The sequence below is a fragment of the Dermochelys coriacea genome, chromosome 3, assembly GCF_009764565.3.
Source record: "Dermochelys coriacea isolate rDerCor1 chromosome 3, rDerCor1.pri.v4, whole genome shotgun sequence".
Lineage (NCBI taxonomy): Eukaryota > Metazoa > Chordata > Testudines > Dermochelyidae > Dermochelys > Dermochelys coriacea.
The window spans coordinates 856,520-875,622 of record NC_050070.1 but is presented as its reverse complement, the minus strand read 5'-3'; the positions used below and the strand labels follow the sequence as shown (position 1 = coordinate 875,622).

Genomic DNA, 19,103 nt, shown 5'->3' with positions numbered 1-19,103 from the left:
TCATTGGGCGGTTTGGAGAGGTCTGCTGTGCCAGCTGTCTTCACAGAGCTGGGGGAACACCCAGGGAGAACACACACATACAGCCGAACATCTAACCACAGGCTTCAGTCATACCAGCAGACCCGTTAGATGGTTCTAGTGGCTATGGGAGAGCAGTATGGAAAGGTTCGGCTGGGCAGGCATCTAGTGAGGTGGGCAGGCATCTAGTAATCACTGGGTGGTTTCCGAGGAGACGCTGGTCTCGCCGGCTGAGGTATCTTCCAGCACAGCAAGACAACCACCAACGTCAAGATCCTGGGCAGTGGAGGAGGTGGGAGAAATTCTCCTTGGAGCATCCTTCTCCTGAGGAGCAGGCGAGATGATGTTTGTCATGGCTGTGATGTCCCAGAAGGCCATCCTCGAGGTGCAAGATCTCCCTGCAGCAGCATCTCCACGGGTTTTCTTCAAAGAAGTGCTGTTTGTCCCATCGACACTGCTCATCTGCGACCTCCTGGAAGCGCTGAGGGTCTTCTTAGAAGCTGTTCCCCGATGGGCGTTCCACGGAGCAGCAGCAGTCGGAGCAGCAGTTGAAGGTGTCTGTCGAAGCAGTATGAAGATCTTCCTTTGAAGCAGGAGCAGTACAATTCATTGTCAAAGTGGTAGTCTTCCTCAGGATAGCAGGTCAAGTCTTCCAGTAGGTGCAGTTTCTGCCTCAGTAATTAAACTAAGAACAGATTTTAAAATGTTTTTAAAGTTAACGTTAAAATTATATAATACACAGGTAATATAGTGTGACCTTCAGAGTTATAAAAAAAATAAGTATCATCCCCGTGACAGACCCTCAGTCCGGCATACATTCCTCATGCTGCTGAAAACCTTCACAGCACAAAGTGGATCCCAGCTTTTTTAAACAATCCCTCAGGAACACACAGCAGCTCACATCTGTATATTCACACAGAATTACAACAGAAGCTTATAACAATATTTCATCATAAATAAACCAGAACCATAAAGATTTCAGAACAAAACAGTAATATCAAATCAATCCTGTCAGACAAACAGAGCTAAATCAATTCTGGTTTTTTAACCAGTTTATTCTCCCCGAGAGGAGGTGCACCATTCCCAGAAGCGCTGCAATATCGGATGAATGCGTGGAGTGGACAGACCAAGCTCCTCTTCCATCTCCCTGCTCCAAAAATCCATTTAATACAGAGTTCTTAGCTAGCAAAGGTGTCAGATATTAAACTGATCAGAACAGATTGGAAAATTTTATTAAAGCTAATGTTAAAATTATATAATACACAGGTTAAGGGAAGAGTGTCAGTACATCTGGGGGTAGTGCTTAGATTATCCACAAATATAAAATTTGTTTTTAAAAGTCATATGATACATATAGTGCATAATCAGCAATAACCCAAATGTAGGTGAATAGATTTAACGATATAGTTTAGATATTAGGAGCCGAATACTTGGGTACATCACTCATGAGTATTAGTACAGAGAGTTGGTTGTGGAAAGCAAATAGAGGCAGGAGTGGAGATTGTCCCTCAGTAATTGAGAATTAGGTAGGTTTGTCCATTTAGAAAATACAATCCATGAGGGAAGTCTTTCCGATACTTTCCTGACTGCACTTCTCATCGGCCTCCAGCTCATCCCTTCTGATATTGCCAATGTTGGGTGATGTGTTCTAGGTAGATGTCCCTCGACCACCTGATGGTGCCCAACACCATGAGTAGCTGCATCAGCCGAGCGTAGAGCTGACCGATTCCGCATTCTCTCAGCACTCTTTCATTACTGGGGTTCCATGCACCCATGGCTCCGACAATCAGTGCGTGTGTCTGGACCTCGTAACCACTAGTTCTCAGGGTGTCAGCCAGAGGAGCATATTTCTCCACGTTTCGAGCTTGGGCGTCATGGAAGGCGGGGTCCTGTTCTCGATGGGCACTGTAACATCCACCATGATGATCTTCTTCTGGTCCTCGTTGATGATGATGATGTCCGGTCACAGTTGGCTGTCCGTTCCGGGCATGGCAGAGTTCACAGCCACCTTCCCCATGGGTGGCAGGATGGCTCTGACCAGGTGATCTTGGATGGTGTTGTGTCACAGCTGCTAGGCTCTGGAATGGGGCTTGTAGCTACAAAGGACGTGGGGTAGTGTCTTATTGGCATAGCTGCACTTCCTGCATCGCTTGTCCTGATTCCCGTTTTGATATTGCACTCCATGTGTTTTATGGAAATATGCTAATGGGTGTAAATACGATGTAACTGGACATGCTTCATGCAAAAGGTCTCTTGTAACGTATCATTACAAAGCTTATAACCTACTGAATGTGTTCATCCTGTTTGTATGAATGCACCATTCTTGTATCTGAAACTAGCTATATAAAGTATAACTCTGAAGTCCTTTTGTAAATATGCAAAGTGTGGGCCATTAATAATGGCTTGGAATCTTGATGGCTCCTATTACCCAGGACAATTGGTTGTAAATGCTCTGTTTACTTGTAAGCCTTCCTGTGTTCCTGTGAGTCAGGGCAGGAAGAATGGAGGCTTGGGGTCTCACAGGACATGTGACCATATCACCTGGTACTGGAATCCATCTTAAAACTGGTTCTTTTCCATTTAGAAGGAGTGGTGGGGACCCAGAGAGACAAAAGATTCCCCCCCTTGTGCCAAAGCTATAAAAGAGGGTGAACAGAACAAAGGGGCTGCCAGTCATGAGAAATCCCCTAGCTACCACCTGAGCTGGAACTAACCAGGACCGAACCAGGGGAAAGGATTGGGCCCAGACTAGGAAGGAGTCTAGTCTGTGAAAGAAGTTTATTGGAACATCTCTGAGGGTGAGATTTACCTGTATTCAGTTTCTTAATGTATTAGGCTTAGACTTGTGTGTTTTGTTTTATTTTACTTAGTAACTTACTTTGTTCTGTCTGTTATTACTTGAAACCACTTACATTCTACTTTTATACTTATTACAATCACTTTTGTTTATCAACAAACCCAGAGCAAGTGATTAATACTTTGGGGAGCAAACAGCTGTGCATCTCTCTCTATCAGTGTTATAGAGGGCGGACAATTTATGAGTTTACCCTGTATAAGCTTTATACAGAGCAAAACTGATTTATTTGGGGTTTGGATCCCATTGGGAACTGGGTGTCTGGATGCTGGAGATAGGTGACCTGCTGAGTGGTTTTCAGTTAAAGTCTGCAGCTTTGGGGGCGTGGTTCAGACCTGGGTCTGTGTTGCAGCAGGCTAGCGTTTCTGGCTCAACAAGGCACGGTTCTGGAATCATAGAATCATAGAATCATAGAATATCAGGGTTGGAAGGGACCCCAGAAGGTCATCTAGTCCAACCCCCTGCTCAAAGCAGGACCAAGTCCCAGTTAAATCATCCCAGCTAGGGCTTTGTCAAGCCTGACCTTAAAAACCTCTAAGGAAGGAGATTCTACCACCTCCCTAGGTAACGCATTCCAGTGTTTCACCACCCTCTTAGTGAAAAAGTTTTTCCTAATATCCAATCTAAACCTCCCCCATTGCAACTTGAGACCATTACTCCTCGTTCTGTCATCTGCTACCATTGAGAACAGTCTAGAGCCATCCTCTTTGAAACCCCCTTTCAGGTAGTTGAAAGCAGCTATCAAATCCCCCCTCATTCTTCTCTTCTGCAGACTAAACAATCCCAGCTCCCTCAGCCTCTCCTCATAAGTCATGTGCTCTAGACCCCTAATCATTTTCGTTGCCCTTCGTTGTACTCTTTCCAATTTATCCACATCCTTCCTGTAGTGTGGGGCCCAAAACTGGACACAGTACTCCAGATGAGGCCTCACCAGTGTCGAATAGAGGGGAACGATCACGTCCCTCGATCTGCTCGCTATGCCCCTACTTATACAACCCAAAATGCCATTGGCCTTCTTGGCAACAAGGGCACACTGCTGACTCATATCCAGCTTCTCGTCCACTGTCACCCCTAGGTCCTTTTCCGCAGAACTGCTGCCGAGCCATTCGGTCCCTAGTCTGTAGCGGTGCATTGGATTCTTCCATCCTAAGTGCAAGACCCTGCATTTATCCTTATTGAACCTCATTAGATTTCTTTTGGCCCAATCCTCCAATTTGTCTAGGTCCTTCTGTATCCTATCCCTCCCCTCCAGCGTATCTACCACTCCTCCCAGTTTGGTATCATCCGCAAATTTGCTGAGAGTGCAATCCACACCATCCTCCAGATCATTTATGAAGATATTGAACAAAACGGGCCCCAGGACCGACCCCTGGGGCACTCCACTTGACACCGGCTGCCAACTAGACATGGAGCCATTGATCACTACCCGTTGAGCCCGACAATCTAGCCAGCTTTCTACCCACCTTATAGTGCATTCATCCAGCCCATACTTCCTTAACTTGCTGACAAGAATGCTGTGGGAGACCGTGTCAAAAGCTTTGCTAAAGTCAAGAAACAATACATCCACTGCTTTCCCTTCATCCACAGAACCAGTAATCTCATCATAAAAGGCGATTAGATTAGTCAGGCATGACCTTCCCTTGGTGAATCCATGCTGACTGTTCCTGATCACTTTCCTCTCCTCTAAGTGCTTCAGGATTGATTCTTTGAGGACCTGCTCCAGTCCCTGGAAAAATCATGGAGCAGGTCCTCAAAGAATCAATCCTGAAGCACTTAGAGAGTCCCAAGCCATCAGGGAAAACTGGCTCAGAGCTAATTCCAGCACATCAGATGACCCCAGTCCCAAAGGGGTCTCTGTGACTGAACCCTTCACACCTGTGGCAGAGGGCTCCATTCAGCGGGATGCAATTAAGCCGGGCCCTGTGGATGAACCTCCAATCAGCAAATTGGGTGAAGCTTCACCCGGGGAGGAAGTGGTTGCTGGTATCCCACTTGCACGTTACCTTGAATGTCTTGCCCTGGTCCAGCTACTACACTTGATCTCAGGCACAGAGGCCGAGAAGTGATACTTCTACACTGCAACACTACACAGCCCTATTGCCCCCACAGCTTTTCACATCACCGGGAGGAGACCGCAGACACCATTAACAAGACGTGCAGAACCATTTCACTGAGTGAAAGTCACCGCCCTGCAATGACTCCCAGGCCAGAATCCACAGCAAGGTCCCTGTGCACAGAATCTGGATCAGAGACAGAAAATACTCTCCACCCAGTTAGTTTGGTGCCTCTCACTGGTCTCCCTGGTTGCCCAGACATGGCTAATGTGCATAACTCCGTCCACTTCCCTGTGACGTGCTCTGTCCCCGGGAGCTCTCACAGTGACACAGGGAGCAGACAGGTGGACAAGGGGCACAGCAGCCCAGGCTAGCATCTGCTCGCACACATTTAGCTGTGGCACACAGCAGATACGTCCCATGTCTCTGAGCACCAGACCAGGCCCTGGCTCTCCTGTGACTAACCAGGGCATGTCTGCCCTGTCCTGAGCTGATTCTCAGCTATCAGGAAAGCAAGAGTGGGGAGATTACCCCCGGGGTAATTCTGCACCACTGCACACATGCATAATTAATGAGCCACACATACTTTTAATTTTTTGCACAGAAAAAAGCTTCTGCCAGAAAGTTGGTGCAGTTCTGGGTTTTGCCCCCAGAGGGTGCTGTGGTGCTAGAACAGAGCATTAGGTCCCAGCCAGCTAAGGAAGAGAGAAAGCCTGCCTTTTTCACAGAGCCTGTCCGGTCAGGTCAGGAGACAGGGGCTATGGGGAGACAGATAACTTAGGGTGATGGGGGGGTCAGAAAGGGGCTCAGAAAGGCTAGGGTGGGAGGACAGACAAGGCCTGAATGGGAGTGGAGGCACAGGGCCACAGGGGGGAGGGAGATGCAGGGTCACATGGGGATAGTGGAGGGGGTGCAGGGCCACATGGGATGGGGGAGTGGGTGTCTGAGTGGGGGTGAAGGGTCACATGGGGACAGAGGCAGGTGTACCTGACTTGTGCCAGCAAGTTAAAGAAGTATGGGCTGGACGAATGGACTATAAGGTGGATAGAAAGTTGGCTAGATTGTCGGGCTCAATGGGTAGTGATCAATGGCTCCATGTCTAGTTGGCAGCTGGTATCAAGTGGAGTGCCCCCAAGGGTCGGTTGAACAAACTCCTTTTGTTCAATATCTTCATAAATGATCTGGAGGATGGTGTGGATTGCACCCTCAGCAAGTTTGCAGATGACACTAAACTGGGAGGAGAGGTAGATATGCGGGAGGGTAGGAATAGGATACAGAGGGCCCTAGACAAATTAGAGGATTGGGCCAAAAGAAATCTGATGAGGTTCAACAAGGAAAAGTGCAGAGTCCTGCACTTAGGACGGAAGAATCTCATGCATAGCTACAGACTAGGGACCGAATGGCTCGGCAGCAGTTCTGCAGAAAAGGACCTAGGGGTTACAGTGGACGAGAAGCTGGATATGAGTCAACAGTGTGCCCTCGTTGCCAAGAAGGCCAATGGCATTTTGGGATGTATAAGTAGGGGCATTGCCAGCAGATTGAGGGACGTGATTGTTCCCCTCTATTCGACATTGGTGAGGCCTCATCTGGAGTACTGTGTCCAGGTTTGGGCCCCATACTACAAGAAGGATATGGAAAAATTGGAAAGAGTCCAGGCGAGGGCAACAAAAATGATTAGGGGACTGGAACACATGACTTATGAGGAGAGGCTGAGGGAACTGGGATTGTTTAGTCTGTGGAAGAGAAGAATGAGGGGGGATTTGATAGCTGCTTTCAACTACCTGAAAGGGGGATGGATCTAGACTGTTCTCAGTGGTAGCAGATGACAGAACAAGGAGTAATGGTCTCAAGTTGCAGTGGGGGAGGTTTAGGTTGGATAATAGGAAAAACTTTTTCACTAGGAGGGTAGTGAAACACTGGAATGCGTTACCTAGGGAAGTGGTGGAATCTCCTTCCTTAGAAATTTTTAAGGTCAGGCTTGACAAAGCCCTGGCTGGGATGATTTAATTGGGGATTGGTCCTGCTTTGAGCAGGGGGTTGGACTAGATGACCTCCTGAGGTCCCTTCCAACCCTGATATTCTATGATTCTATGATTCTATGAATGGGAGAGACTAGGAGTCTGCCAGGGTCTGCATGGGGGAATACCTCCCCCACAAAAAAACCTGTTCCATACTTTTCCCACCCACACCCAACTTCCCTCCAGGTTCACTCCCAGGCTCCTTCCCAGCAATTTACTTCCCTCTCCTTCAGCTCCTCCGTTACCCTGCCCCCCCCCCGTGCCTTTGCACTGCTTCTGAGGGGTGCGGGAAATACGGTTCTGTGTTGTAGTTTAAACGAATTATTACTCAGAGTTCTGTATTAATAAGCCAGGTAAGGAATCTATTTGTCAAAAAACATTTCCTGACATCTTTTTTGTTGTCAGCATTGTTACAGACACTTGCTGACACATATTTTGAAATAAATGACCAAAAATAATTGAAACTGGAGTGATTATATTGTGTTATTTTAACAGATAAAATATGCAGAATTTGAAAATATTGTGTGCAGAATTTTTAAATTTTTCTTGCAGATCCCAGGGTCCTGGGCCACGCTCCTGTCTGTGACCCCAAACCCTGCTTCTCCTCCAGCAAGTGCTAGCCCCACCTCCTCCTCTCCCCAGCCCTGAGGCCCTGTCCCCTGGCCAGGTCAGAGGCAGAGCCAGGGAGTGAAGGGGGCTGCTGTTCTGGCTGGTGCCATGGTGCAGGCAGCCGCAGCACTCCCCTGTCTTCTCCTCCTGCTGCTGGTGCCTGGGGCCCCGGGGCTGCAGATGCTCCTCAGCTCCCCACTTCCCTTTAACTGCTTGCAGCCCGTAAGAGCTGCCCGGGCAAGGAACCAGGTTCTGGGGCTGGCAGAGCCCTTGGGAGCAGCACACATAGAGGCAGGGCCCAGGAGCCCAGGCTAGAGCAGATCAGTCCAGGCAGCTGTGGGGAGCCCTGGACGTTCCACCAGCCCTGCACAGCGTGCCCTGGTGGGTGGGCACATGGGCAAGGGCTGCTCATACAGGTGCTGCCCATAGGCACTGACTAAAAATTAGCGGGTGCTTAGCACCCACCAGCAGCCAGCAACCTCCCACGCCCCAGCGCCCCTCCCCCACCAGCAGCCCCACTGATCAACTCTGGCTCTGGGAGAGTTGGCTGGGATGCAGTAGCTGGAGTATTTGGAGAGTTAGAAGCTGGAGTTGGAGCATGTGTAGTATTTCCATTCGAAGCAGGGAGAGGATGGCGATCTAAGTTCCCTCTAAGCTGAGTGGCCGCGTGGCTGTGCAGCTGCCTATTAAGCCCCATGCACGGGGTCAGGGATGCAGTGGGGAGAGGCGCCTCTCCCGCCCCGGTCCCAGCGCAGATCCATCGGAGTTGCCAGGGAAGGGACGCCTCCCTCGGCCCAGCCCAGTCCGGTTGGAGCTTCCCCGGCCAGGCAGAGGTGCCTCTCCCCCGGCCCCGAGCTGCTGTGGTGAGAGGGAGCTGGGGGGAATCCTCTCTCTCCCCACCACAGCCCTGTGGCAGCCTGCACCCCAAACCTCTCATCCCTGGCCCCACCCCAGAGCCCGCCCCCCCCACAGCCCAGAGCCTGCACCCCCAGCCAGAGCCCTCACCCCCCCCGCACCCTCTGCCCCAGCCCTGGGCCCCCTCCCACATTCCGAACCCCTCGGTCTCACCCCCGCCACACATCACCTCCATATTGGTGCACAGAACAAAAATCAATTAAATTGTTTTTAATTGTTCACTTTATTAATATAGCTTCTTAAGCAAAGTTTTATGAATGAAACAACATTCATTCATAAAATCGGTTACCCCAATAACTGGCTAATTGAGTTTCACTTTCAATCCAATTGCTGCTTAAATCACTGAAACTTGCACTACTTCAACATCACATCAGCGGCACTATCAGAGGCTCATTCACCTGCACATCTACCAATGTGATATATGCCATCATGTGCCAGCAATGCCCCTCTGCCATGTACATTGGTCAAACTGGAAAGTCTCTACGTAAAAGAATGAATGGACACAAATCAGACGTCAAGAATTATAACATTCAAAAACCAGTTGGAGAACACTTCAATCTCTCTGGTCACTCGATTACAGACCTGAGAGTGGCTATACTTCAACAAAAAAACTTCAAAAACAGACTCCAACGAGAGACTGCTGAATTGGAATTAATTTGCGAACTGGATACAGTTAATTTAGGCTTGAATAGAGACTAGGAGTGGATGAGTCATTACACAAAGTAAAACTATTTCCCCATGTTATTTCTCCCCCCACCCCACCCCCCACTGTTCCTCAGACCTTCTTGTTAACTGCTGGAAATGGCCCACCTTGATTATCACCACAAAAGGTTTTCCTCCTTCCTGCTGGTGATGGCTCATCTTAAGTGATCACTCTTCTTACAGTGTGTATGATAAAACCCGTTGTTTCATGTTCTCTGTGTGTGTATATAAATCTCCCCACTGTATTTTCCACCAAATGCATCCGATGAAGTGAGCTGTAGCTCACGAAAGCTTATGCTCAAATAAATTTGTTAGTCTCTAAGGTGCCACAGGTACTCCTTTTCTTTTTACACAGAGTAAAACTATTTCCCTATGTTTATTCCCCCCCCATCCTTCCCCCCCCCCCGCTGTTGCTTAGATGTTCTTGTCAACTGCTGGAAATGGCCCACCTTGATTATCACTACAAAAGGTCCCCCCCCCCCCCGCTCTCCTGCTGGTAATAGCTCACCTTAAGTGATCACTCTGGTTACAGTGTGTATGGTAACACCCATTGTTTCATGTTCTCTGTGTATATAAATCTCTCCACTATATTTTCCACTGTATGCAGCTGATGAAGTGAGCTCTAGCTCACAAAAGCTTATGCTCTAATAAATTTGTTAATCTCTAAGGTGCCACAAGTACTCCTTTTCTTTTTGTGGATACAGACTAACACGGCTGCTACTCCTAAACATTTTAACTTGTCCCAAACTCCATTTTAAAATGCTCACTCCATTTTGTAAAAGCTCGCTGCAACCTTCATTTTTGCAAAACCCTGCTGTAATCTTATTAGTTTAGTTTAGATGTGTGAATGGAATCAACCTCCAGCCCCAGCCTGTCCTGATAAAATAAAGTGTAAACACCAATGGCTGAAGATGGAGACAACAGCCCTAACAAAGTAAGAGGAGTTCACCCTCAAAAGAAAAGAACAAAAGTACAATTGAAGAAACATCAAAGCCAGGTCCCAGGCTGAAAGTCACGTCTGCAATTGACAGGTGATCAATCACACCGAACCCAGAGGCAGCATGACACAGCAAGACCTATAGACTCTGGATTCAAACTAAAGCCTACAAGAAGGATGGGTGAGATGGAAGATTTTCCAACATGGAAGGACATCAGTGCTTGCCCAACAGAGACCCAGCTCTTCCTTGTGCCCGGCTTTCCTGGCCAGTTAACCAACACAAGCTGCGAACCCAAGCCACAGACTCAAGCTACGTTCAGGACTGGTAACTATACAGCAGCTGCAGAACATTTGGAAAAAGAAAAGGAGTACTTGTGGCACCTTACGCACAATTTCCTGGTGCTTTTATGACTCCTGTTTCAGAGTAGCAGCCGTGTTAGTTTGTATTTGCAAAAAGAAAAGGAGTACTTGTGGCACCTTAGAGACTAACAAATTTATTAGAGCATAAGCTTTCGTGAGCTACAGCTCACTTCATCGGATGCATTTGTGCGTGTGTGTGTGTGTGTGTGTGTGTGTACACACACATAGGTATTAGATATTAGCTTATTGGTCATAAATCAAATTGAGTTATAATAAACGTGACATCTTGCTTGTTCCCTGAAAAGATCCTGTGTAGTTTTGTCTGCATAACACGACCAGCCCTATCCCTCAGCCAGCCCCTGTGCGGGCTGTGCCCAATGCAAGGGGCAGAGCCGTCCCTACGGGGGTGTGGGGCCCCAGACAACTCCCTCTGCCCCACCTCTTACTTCATCGGATGCATTCATGAAAGCTTATGCTCAAATAAATTTGTTAGTTTCTAAGGTGCCATAAGTACTCCTTTTCTTTTTGCAAATACAAACTAACACAGCTGCTACTCTGAAACAGGAGTCATAAAAGCACCAGGAAATTCTGACTTCATCTTGTGGGACAAAGTGGAGATTTTCTGTAACAGGTTTATAATGCCGATGTGTGCCTCAGTTTCCCCTGTATTTTGCATTGCTACCTAATGTGTTAAAAGGGTTAATGCTGAGCCAGGCGGCACATGTGCCACTCGCTGTCTGTGTGGAGTAATGGGGTCACTAAAGAACTGGTTGAAATCGACCCAGATCAACAGAGGATCCGGAGAGACAATGAAAAACCCCAACAATTGCCAGGAGCCCCCAGCAGACTGGCCTTGTGATGGAGCTGGAGAGCAAAGGGGAACAGCAGGCTGGAATAAGGGCTGTGTTTGGTGGGACTCCGCACCTCTCACTGGGACCTAATGACAAGAAGACAGAGACTCAGAGACCGAGATGGGTCCGGTTCAGCTCAGCTGGCTCCTCGTGCTGCCTTGGCCGGGCTGGCCCATGGCTCCACCTTGGCCTCTCAGCACTAGGGGCTGGCAGATGCTGTAGCCAGGTGGCTGATCCACGGCTCCCGTTTGGCCAGGCGGCCGGGACGCTGCAGATCTGCCCCAGGAGCATCGCACCTGGATGGGGCACGTGACAAGCTTCCTCAGGGGCCTGGCTGGGCTGGACTCGCAGCAGGAGCCGTGCAGACAGACGAGTGTTGCTGTGGCCCAAGGCCCAGTACCAGAGGCCACGGGCCTGCCCCTGCACAGCTGGGGGGTCCCTGGGACCCAGCCCACCAAAGGGGTCATTCCCAAAGGACTGGTCACAGGCTGGGCAGAGACCAGACCCTGTGAATCCAAGACACCCCCCACTGCCCAGCCTGCCCCGTGACCCCTCACCCCACTGCCCAACGGCTCCTCATGACCCCCCACTGCCCAGCCTGCCCGTGACCCCTCACCCCCCACTGCCCGACGGCTCCTCACCACCCCCCCCATGCCCAGCCTGCCCCGTGACCCCTCACCCCCCACTGCCCAACGGCTCCTCATGACCCCCCACTGCCCAGCCTGCCCGTGACCCCTCACCCCCCACTGCCCGACGGCTCCTCATCACCCCCCACTGCCCAGCCTGCCCCGTGACCCCTCACCCCCCACTGCCCCACGGCTCCTCATCACCCCCCACTGCCCAGCCTGCCCCGTGACCCCTCACCCCCCACTGCCCAACGGCTCCTCATCACCCCCCCCATGCCCAGCCTGCCCCGTGACCCCTCACCCCCCACTGCCCGACGGCTCCTCATCACCCCCCACTGCCCAGCCTGCCCCGTGACCCCTCACCCCCCACTGCCCAACGGCTCCTCATCACCCCCCACTGCCCAGCCTGCCCCGTGACCCCTCACCCCCCACTGCCCAACGGCTCCTCATCACCCCCCCCATGCCCAGCCTGCCCCGTGACCCCTCACCCCCCACTGCCCGACGGCTCCTCATCACCCCCCACTGCCCAGCCTGCCCCGTGACCCCTCACCCCCCACTGCCCAACGGCTCCTCATCACCCCCCCGACTGCCCAGCCTGCCCCGTGACCCCTCACCCCCCACTGCCCAACGGCTCCTCATCACCCCCCACTGCCCAGCCTGCCCCGTGACCCCTCACCCCACTGCCCAACGGCTCCTCATGACCCCCCACTGCCCAGCCTGCCCGTGACCCCTCACCCCCCACTGCCCGACGGCTCCTCATCACCCCCCACTGCCCAGCCTGCCCCGTGACACCTCACCCCCCACTGCCCGACGGCTCCTCATCACCCCCCACTGCCCGACGGCTCCTCATCACCCCCCCCATGCCCAGCCTGCCCCGTGACCCCTCACCCCCCACTGCCCGACGGCTCCTCATCACCCCCCACTGCCCAGCCTGCCCGTGACCCCTCGCCCCCCACTGCCCGACGGCTCCTCATCACCCCCACCGCCCAGCCTGCCCCGTGACCCCTCACCCCCCACTGCCCGACGGCTCCTCATCACCCCCCACTGCCCAGCCTGCCCCGTGACCCCTCATCACCCCCCACTGCCCAGCCTGCCCCGTGACCCCTCACCCCCCACTGCCCAACGGCTCCTCATCACCCCCACTGCCCAGCCTGCCCGTGACCCCTCACCCCCCACTGCCCAACGGCTCCTCCTCCACCCCCCACTGCCCAGCCTGCCCCGTGACCCCTCACCCCCCACTGCCCACCGGCTCCTCATCACCCCCCCACTGCCCAGCCTGCCCCGGGACCCCTCACCCCCCACTGCCCAAGGCGCTCCTCATCACCCCCCAACTGCCCAGCCTGCCCCATTGACCCCTCACCCCCCACTGCCCGACGGCTCCTCACCACCCCCCCACTGCCCAGCCTGCCCCGTGACCCCTCACCCCCCACTGCCCGACGGCTCCTCATGCACTCCCCCCATGCCCAGCCTGCCCGGACCCCTCACCCCCCACTGCCCGACGGCTCCTCATCACCCCCCCACTGCCCAGCCTGCCCCGTGACCCCTCACCCCCCACTGCCCCATCACCCCCCCCACTTCCCAGCCTGCCCCGTGACCCCTCACCCCCCCACTGCCCAACGGCTCCTCATCACCCCCCACTGCCCAGCCTGCCCCGTGACCCCTCACCCCCCACTGCCCAACGGCTCCTCATCACCCCCCCACTTCCCAGCCTGCCCCGTGACCCCTCACCCCCCCACTGCCCAACGGCTCCTCATGACCCCCCACTGCCCAGCCTGCCCCGTGACCCCTCACCCCCCACTGCCCAACGGCTCCTCATCACCCCCCACTGCCCAGCCTGCCCCGTGACCCCTCAGCCCCCACTGCCCAACGGCTCCTCATCACCCCCCAACTGCCCAGCCTGCCCCGTGACCCCTAACCCCCCACTGCCCAACGGCTCCTCATCACCCCCCACTGCCCAGCCTGCCCCGTGACCCCTCAGCCCCCACTGCCCGACGGCTCCTCATCACCCCCCCACGCCCAGCCTGCCCCGTGACCCCTCAGCCCCCACTGCCCAACGGCTCCTCATCACCCCCCCACGCCCAGCCTGCCCCGTGACCCCTCAGCCCCCACTGCCCAACGGCTCCTCATCACCCCCCCACTGCCCAGCCTGCCCCGTGACCCCTCACCACCCACTGCCCAACGGCTCCTCATCACCCCCCACATGCCCAGCCTGCCCCGTGACCCCTCAGCCCCACTGCCCAACGGCTCCTCATCACCCCCCCACTGCCCAGCCTGCCCCGTGACCCCTCAGCCCCCACTGCCCGACGGCTCCTCATCACCCCCCCACGCCCAGCCTGCCCCGTGACCCCTCAGCCCCCACTGCCCAACGGCTCCTCATCACCCCCCCACTGCCCAGCCTGCCCCGTGACCCCTCACCACCCACTGCCCGACGGCTCCTCATCACCCCCCACTGCCCAGCCTGCCCCGTGACCCCTCAGCCCCCACTGCCCAACGGCTCCTCATCACCCCCCCACTGCCCAGCCTGCCCCGTGACCCCTCACCCCCCACTGCCCGACGGCTCCTCATCACCCCCCACTGCCCAACCTGCCCCGTGACCCCTCACCCCCCACTGCCCGACGGCTCCTCATGACCCCCCACTGCCCAGCCTGCCCCGTGACCCCTCACCCCCCACTGCCCCGGCTCCTCATCACCCCAGCCAGGCCTGCCCCGTGACCCCTCACCCCCCACTGCCCAACGTCTCCTCATGACCCCCACTGCCCAGCCTGCCCCGTGACCCCTCACCCCCCACTGCCCAACGGCTCCTCATCACCCCCACTGCCCAGCCTGACCCGTGACCCCTCACCCCCCACTGCCCAACGGCTCCTCATCACCCCCCCACTGCCCAGCCTGCCCCGTGACCCCTCACCCCCCACTGCCCAACGGCTCCTCATCACCCCCCCACTGCCCAGCCTGCCCCGTGACCCCTCACCCCCCACTGCCCAACGGCTCCTCATCACCCCCCACTGCCCAGCCTGCCCCGTGACCCCTCACCCCCCACTGCCCAACGGCTCCTCATCACCCCCCACTGCCCAGCCTGCCCCGTGACCCCCTCACCCCCCACTGCCCAACGCTCCTCATCACCCCCCACTGCCCAGCCTGCCCCGTGACCCCTCACCCCCCCACTGCCCAACGGCTCCTCATCACCCCCAACTGCCGAGCCTGCCCCGTGACCCCTCACCCCCCACTGCCCAACGGCTCCTCATCACCCCCCCCATGCCCAGCCTGCCCCGTGACCCCTCACCCCCCACTGCCCAATGGCTCCTCATCACCCCCAACTGCCCAGCCTGCCCCGTGACCCCTCACCCCCCACTGCCCGACGGCTCCTCACCACCCCCCACTGCCCAGCCTGCCCCGTGACCCCTCACCCCCCCACTGCCCGACGGCTCCTCACCACCCCCCCCATGCCCAGCCTGCCCCGTGACCCCTCACCCCCCACTGCCCGACGGCTCCTCACCACCCCCCCCATGCCCAGCCTGCCCCGTGAACCCTCACCCCCCACTGCCCAACGGCTCCTCATCACCCCCCACTGCCCAGCCTGCCCCGTGACCCCACCCCCCACTGCCACGGCTCCTCATCACCCCCCACTGCCCACCTGCCCCGTGACCCCTCACCCCCCACTGCCCAACGGCTCCTCATCACCCCCCCACTGCCAGCCTGCCCCGTGACCCTCACCCCCCACTGCCCACGGCTCCTCATCACCCCCCACTGCCCAGCCTGCCCCGTGACCCCTCACCCCCCACTGCCCAACGGCTCCTCATCACCCCCCACTGCCCAACCTGCCCCGTGACCCCTCACCCCCCACTGCCCAACGGCTCCTCATCACCCCCCACTGCCCAGCCTGCCCCGTGACCCCTCACCCCCCACTGCCCAACGGCTCCTCATCACCCCCCACTGCCCAGCCTGCCCCGTGACCCCTCACCCCCCACTGCCCAACGGCTCCTCATGACCCCCCACTGCCCAGCCTGCCCCGTGACCCCTCACCCCCCACTGCCCAACGGCTCCTCATGACCCCCCCCTGCCCAGCCTGCCCCGTGACCCCTCACCCCCCTGCCCAACGGCTCCTCATCACCCCCCCACTGCCCAGCCTGCCCCGTGACCCCTCAGCCCCCACTGCCCAACGGCTCCTCATCACCCCCCCACTGCCCAGCCTGCCCCGTGACCCCTCACCCCCACTGCCCGACAGCTCCTCATCACCCCCCCACGCCCAGCCTGCCCCGTGACCCCTCAGCCCCCACTGCCCACGGCTCCTCATCACCCCCCCCACGCCCAGCCTGCCCCGTGACCCCTCACCCCCCACTGCCCAACGGCTCCTCATCACCCCCCCCACTGCCCAGCCTGCCCCGTGACCCCTCACCACCCACTGCCCGACGGCTCCTCATCACCCCCCCACTGCCCAGCCTGCCCGTGACCCCTCACCCCCCACTGCCCGACGGCTCCTCATCACCCCCCACTGCCCAGCCTGCCCCGTGACCCCTCACCCCCCACTGCCCGACGCTCCTCATACCCCCCACTGCCCAGCCTGCCCCGTGACCCCTCACCCCACTGCCCAACGGCTCCTCTCACCCCCACTGCCCCTGCCCCGTGACCCCTCACCCCCACTGCCCCACGGCTCCTCCCCACACCCCCCACTGCCAGCCTGCCCCGTGACCCCTCACCCCCCACTGCCCAACGGCTCCTCATCCCCCCCCCACTGCCCAGCCTGCCCCGTGACCCCTCACCCCCCACTGCCCAACGGCTCCTCATCACCCCCCCCATGCCCAGCCTGCCCCGTGACCCCTCACCCCCCACTGCCCAACGGCTCCTCATGACCCCCCACTGCCCAGCCTGCCCCGTGACCCCTCACCCCCCACTGCCCAACGGCTCCTCACCACCCCCCACTGCCCCCTGCCCCGTGACCCCTCACCCCCCACTGCCCAACGGCTCCTCACAACCCCCCACTGCCCAGCCTGCCCCGTGACCCCTCACCCCCCACTGCCCGACGGCTCCTCACCACCCCCCCACTGCCCAGCCTGCCCCGTGACCCCTCACCCCCCACTGCCCGACGGCTCCTCACCACCCCCCCATGCCCAGCCTGCCCCGTGACCCCTCACCCCCCACTGCCCAACGGCTCCTCATCACCCCCCACTGCCCAGCCTGCCCCGTGACCCCTCACCCCCCACTGCCCAACGGCTCCTCATCACCCCCCACTGCCCAGCCTGCCCCGTGACCCCTCACCCCCCACTGCCCAACGGCTCCTCATGACCCCCCACTGCCCAGCCTGCCCCGTGACCCCTCACCCCCCACTGCCCAACGGCTCCTCATCACCCCCCACTGCCCAGCCTGCCCCGTGACCCCTCACCCCCACTGCCCAACGGCTCCTCATCACCCCCCACTGCCCAGCCTGCCCCGTGACCCCTCACCCCCCACTGCCCGACGGCTCCTCACCACCCCCCCCATGCCCAGCCTGCCCCGTGACCCCTCACCCCCCACTGCCCGACGGCTCCTCATGACCCCCCCACTGCCCAGCCTGCCCCGTGACCCCTCACCCCCCACTGCCCGACGGCTCCTCATGACCCCCCCACTGCCCAGCCTGCCCCGTGACCCCACACCCCCCACTGCCCAACGGCTCCTCATCACCCCCCACTGCCCAGCCTGCCCCGTGACCCCTCACCCCCCACTGCCCAACGGCTCCTCATCACCCCCCACTGCCCGCCTGCCCCTGACCCCTCACCCCCCACTGCCCAACGGCTCCTCACCCCCCACTGCCCAGCCTGCCCCGTGACCCCTCACCCCCCACTGCCCAACGGCTCCTCAACCCCCCACGCCCAGCCTGCCCGTGACCCCTCACCCCCCACTGCCCGACGGCTCCTCACCACCCCCCACTGCCCAGCCTGCCCCGTGACCCCTCACCCCCCACTGCCCGACGGCTCCTCATCACCCCCCCCTGCCCAGCCTGCCCCGTGACCCCTCACCCCCCACTGCCCACGGCTCCTCACCACCCCCCCCCTGCCCAGCCTGCCCCGTGACCCCTCACCCCCCACTGCCCAACGGCTCCTCACCACCCCCCCACTGCCCAGCCTGCCCCGTGACCCCACACCCCCACTCCCCCCACTAGCACAACGGTCTCATCACCCCCACTGCCCAGCCTCCCCGTGACCCCTCATCCCCACTGACTGCCAACGGCTCCTCATCACCCCCCACTGCCCAGCCTGCCCCGTGACCCCTCACCCCCCACTGGCCCAGACGGCTCCTCATCACACCCCCCCATGCCCAGCCTGTCCCGTGACCCCTCACCCCCACTGGCCACGGCTTCCTCATGACCCCCCCACTGCCCAGAACCTGCCCCGGTGACCCCTCACCCCCACTGGCCCAACGGCTGTCCTCATTCACCCCCCCCCAAGCCCACCTGGCCCCGTGACCACGCTCACCCCCCACTGCCCAACTCTCCGCAATCACCCCCCCCCCACTGCCCAGCCTGCCGCTGCCCCTGTACCCCGCACCCCCCACTGCCCATACGGCTTCTCACCACCCCCCCCACGGCCCGCCTGCCCCGTGACCCCGTACCCCCCAACTGCCCAACGGCGCCTCCTCATCACCCCCCACTGGCCCAGCCCTGCCCCGTGACCACCCTCACCCCCCCACTGCCCAACGGCTCCTCATCACCCACCCATGCCCACCTGCCCGTGACCCCTACACCCCCCACTGCCCAACGGCTCCTCATCACCCCCCCCATGCCCGCATGCCCCGGGACCCCTGCCCCCCCCACTGCCCCCACTGCCCACTGCGTCCTCATCACCCCAAACTTCCCAGCCTGCCCCTTGAACCCTCACCCCCCACGCCGCCGACGGCTCCTCATGACCCCCCACGCCCAGCCTCCCCGTGACCCCTCACCCCCCACTGCCCAACGGCTCCTCATCACCCCCAACTGCCCACCTGAACCCCGTGCCCCTCACCCCCCACTGCCCAACGGCTCCTCATCACCCCCCCACTGCCAGCCTGCCCCGTGACCCCCTCACCCCCCACTGCCCAACGGCTCCTCATCACCCCCCACTGCCCAACCTGCCCCGTGACCCCTCACCCCCCACTGCCCAACGGCTCCTCATCACCCCCCCACTGCCCAGCCTGCCCCGTGACCCCTCAC

At 58.1% G+C, this 19,103-nt stretch overlaps 1 non-coding gene across 1 annotated transcript; it reads right to left on the bottom strand.

Moving 5' to 3' along the window:
* Positions 1-1,085: 1,085 nt before the first annotated feature.
* On the bottom strand, positions 1,086-1,273 carry LOC119854108. Its single transcript, XR_005292351.1, has one exon. It is a non-coding gene; the product is annotated as a U2 spliceosomal RNA (small nuclear RNA).
* Positions 1,274-19,103: the final 17,830 nt, after the last annotated feature.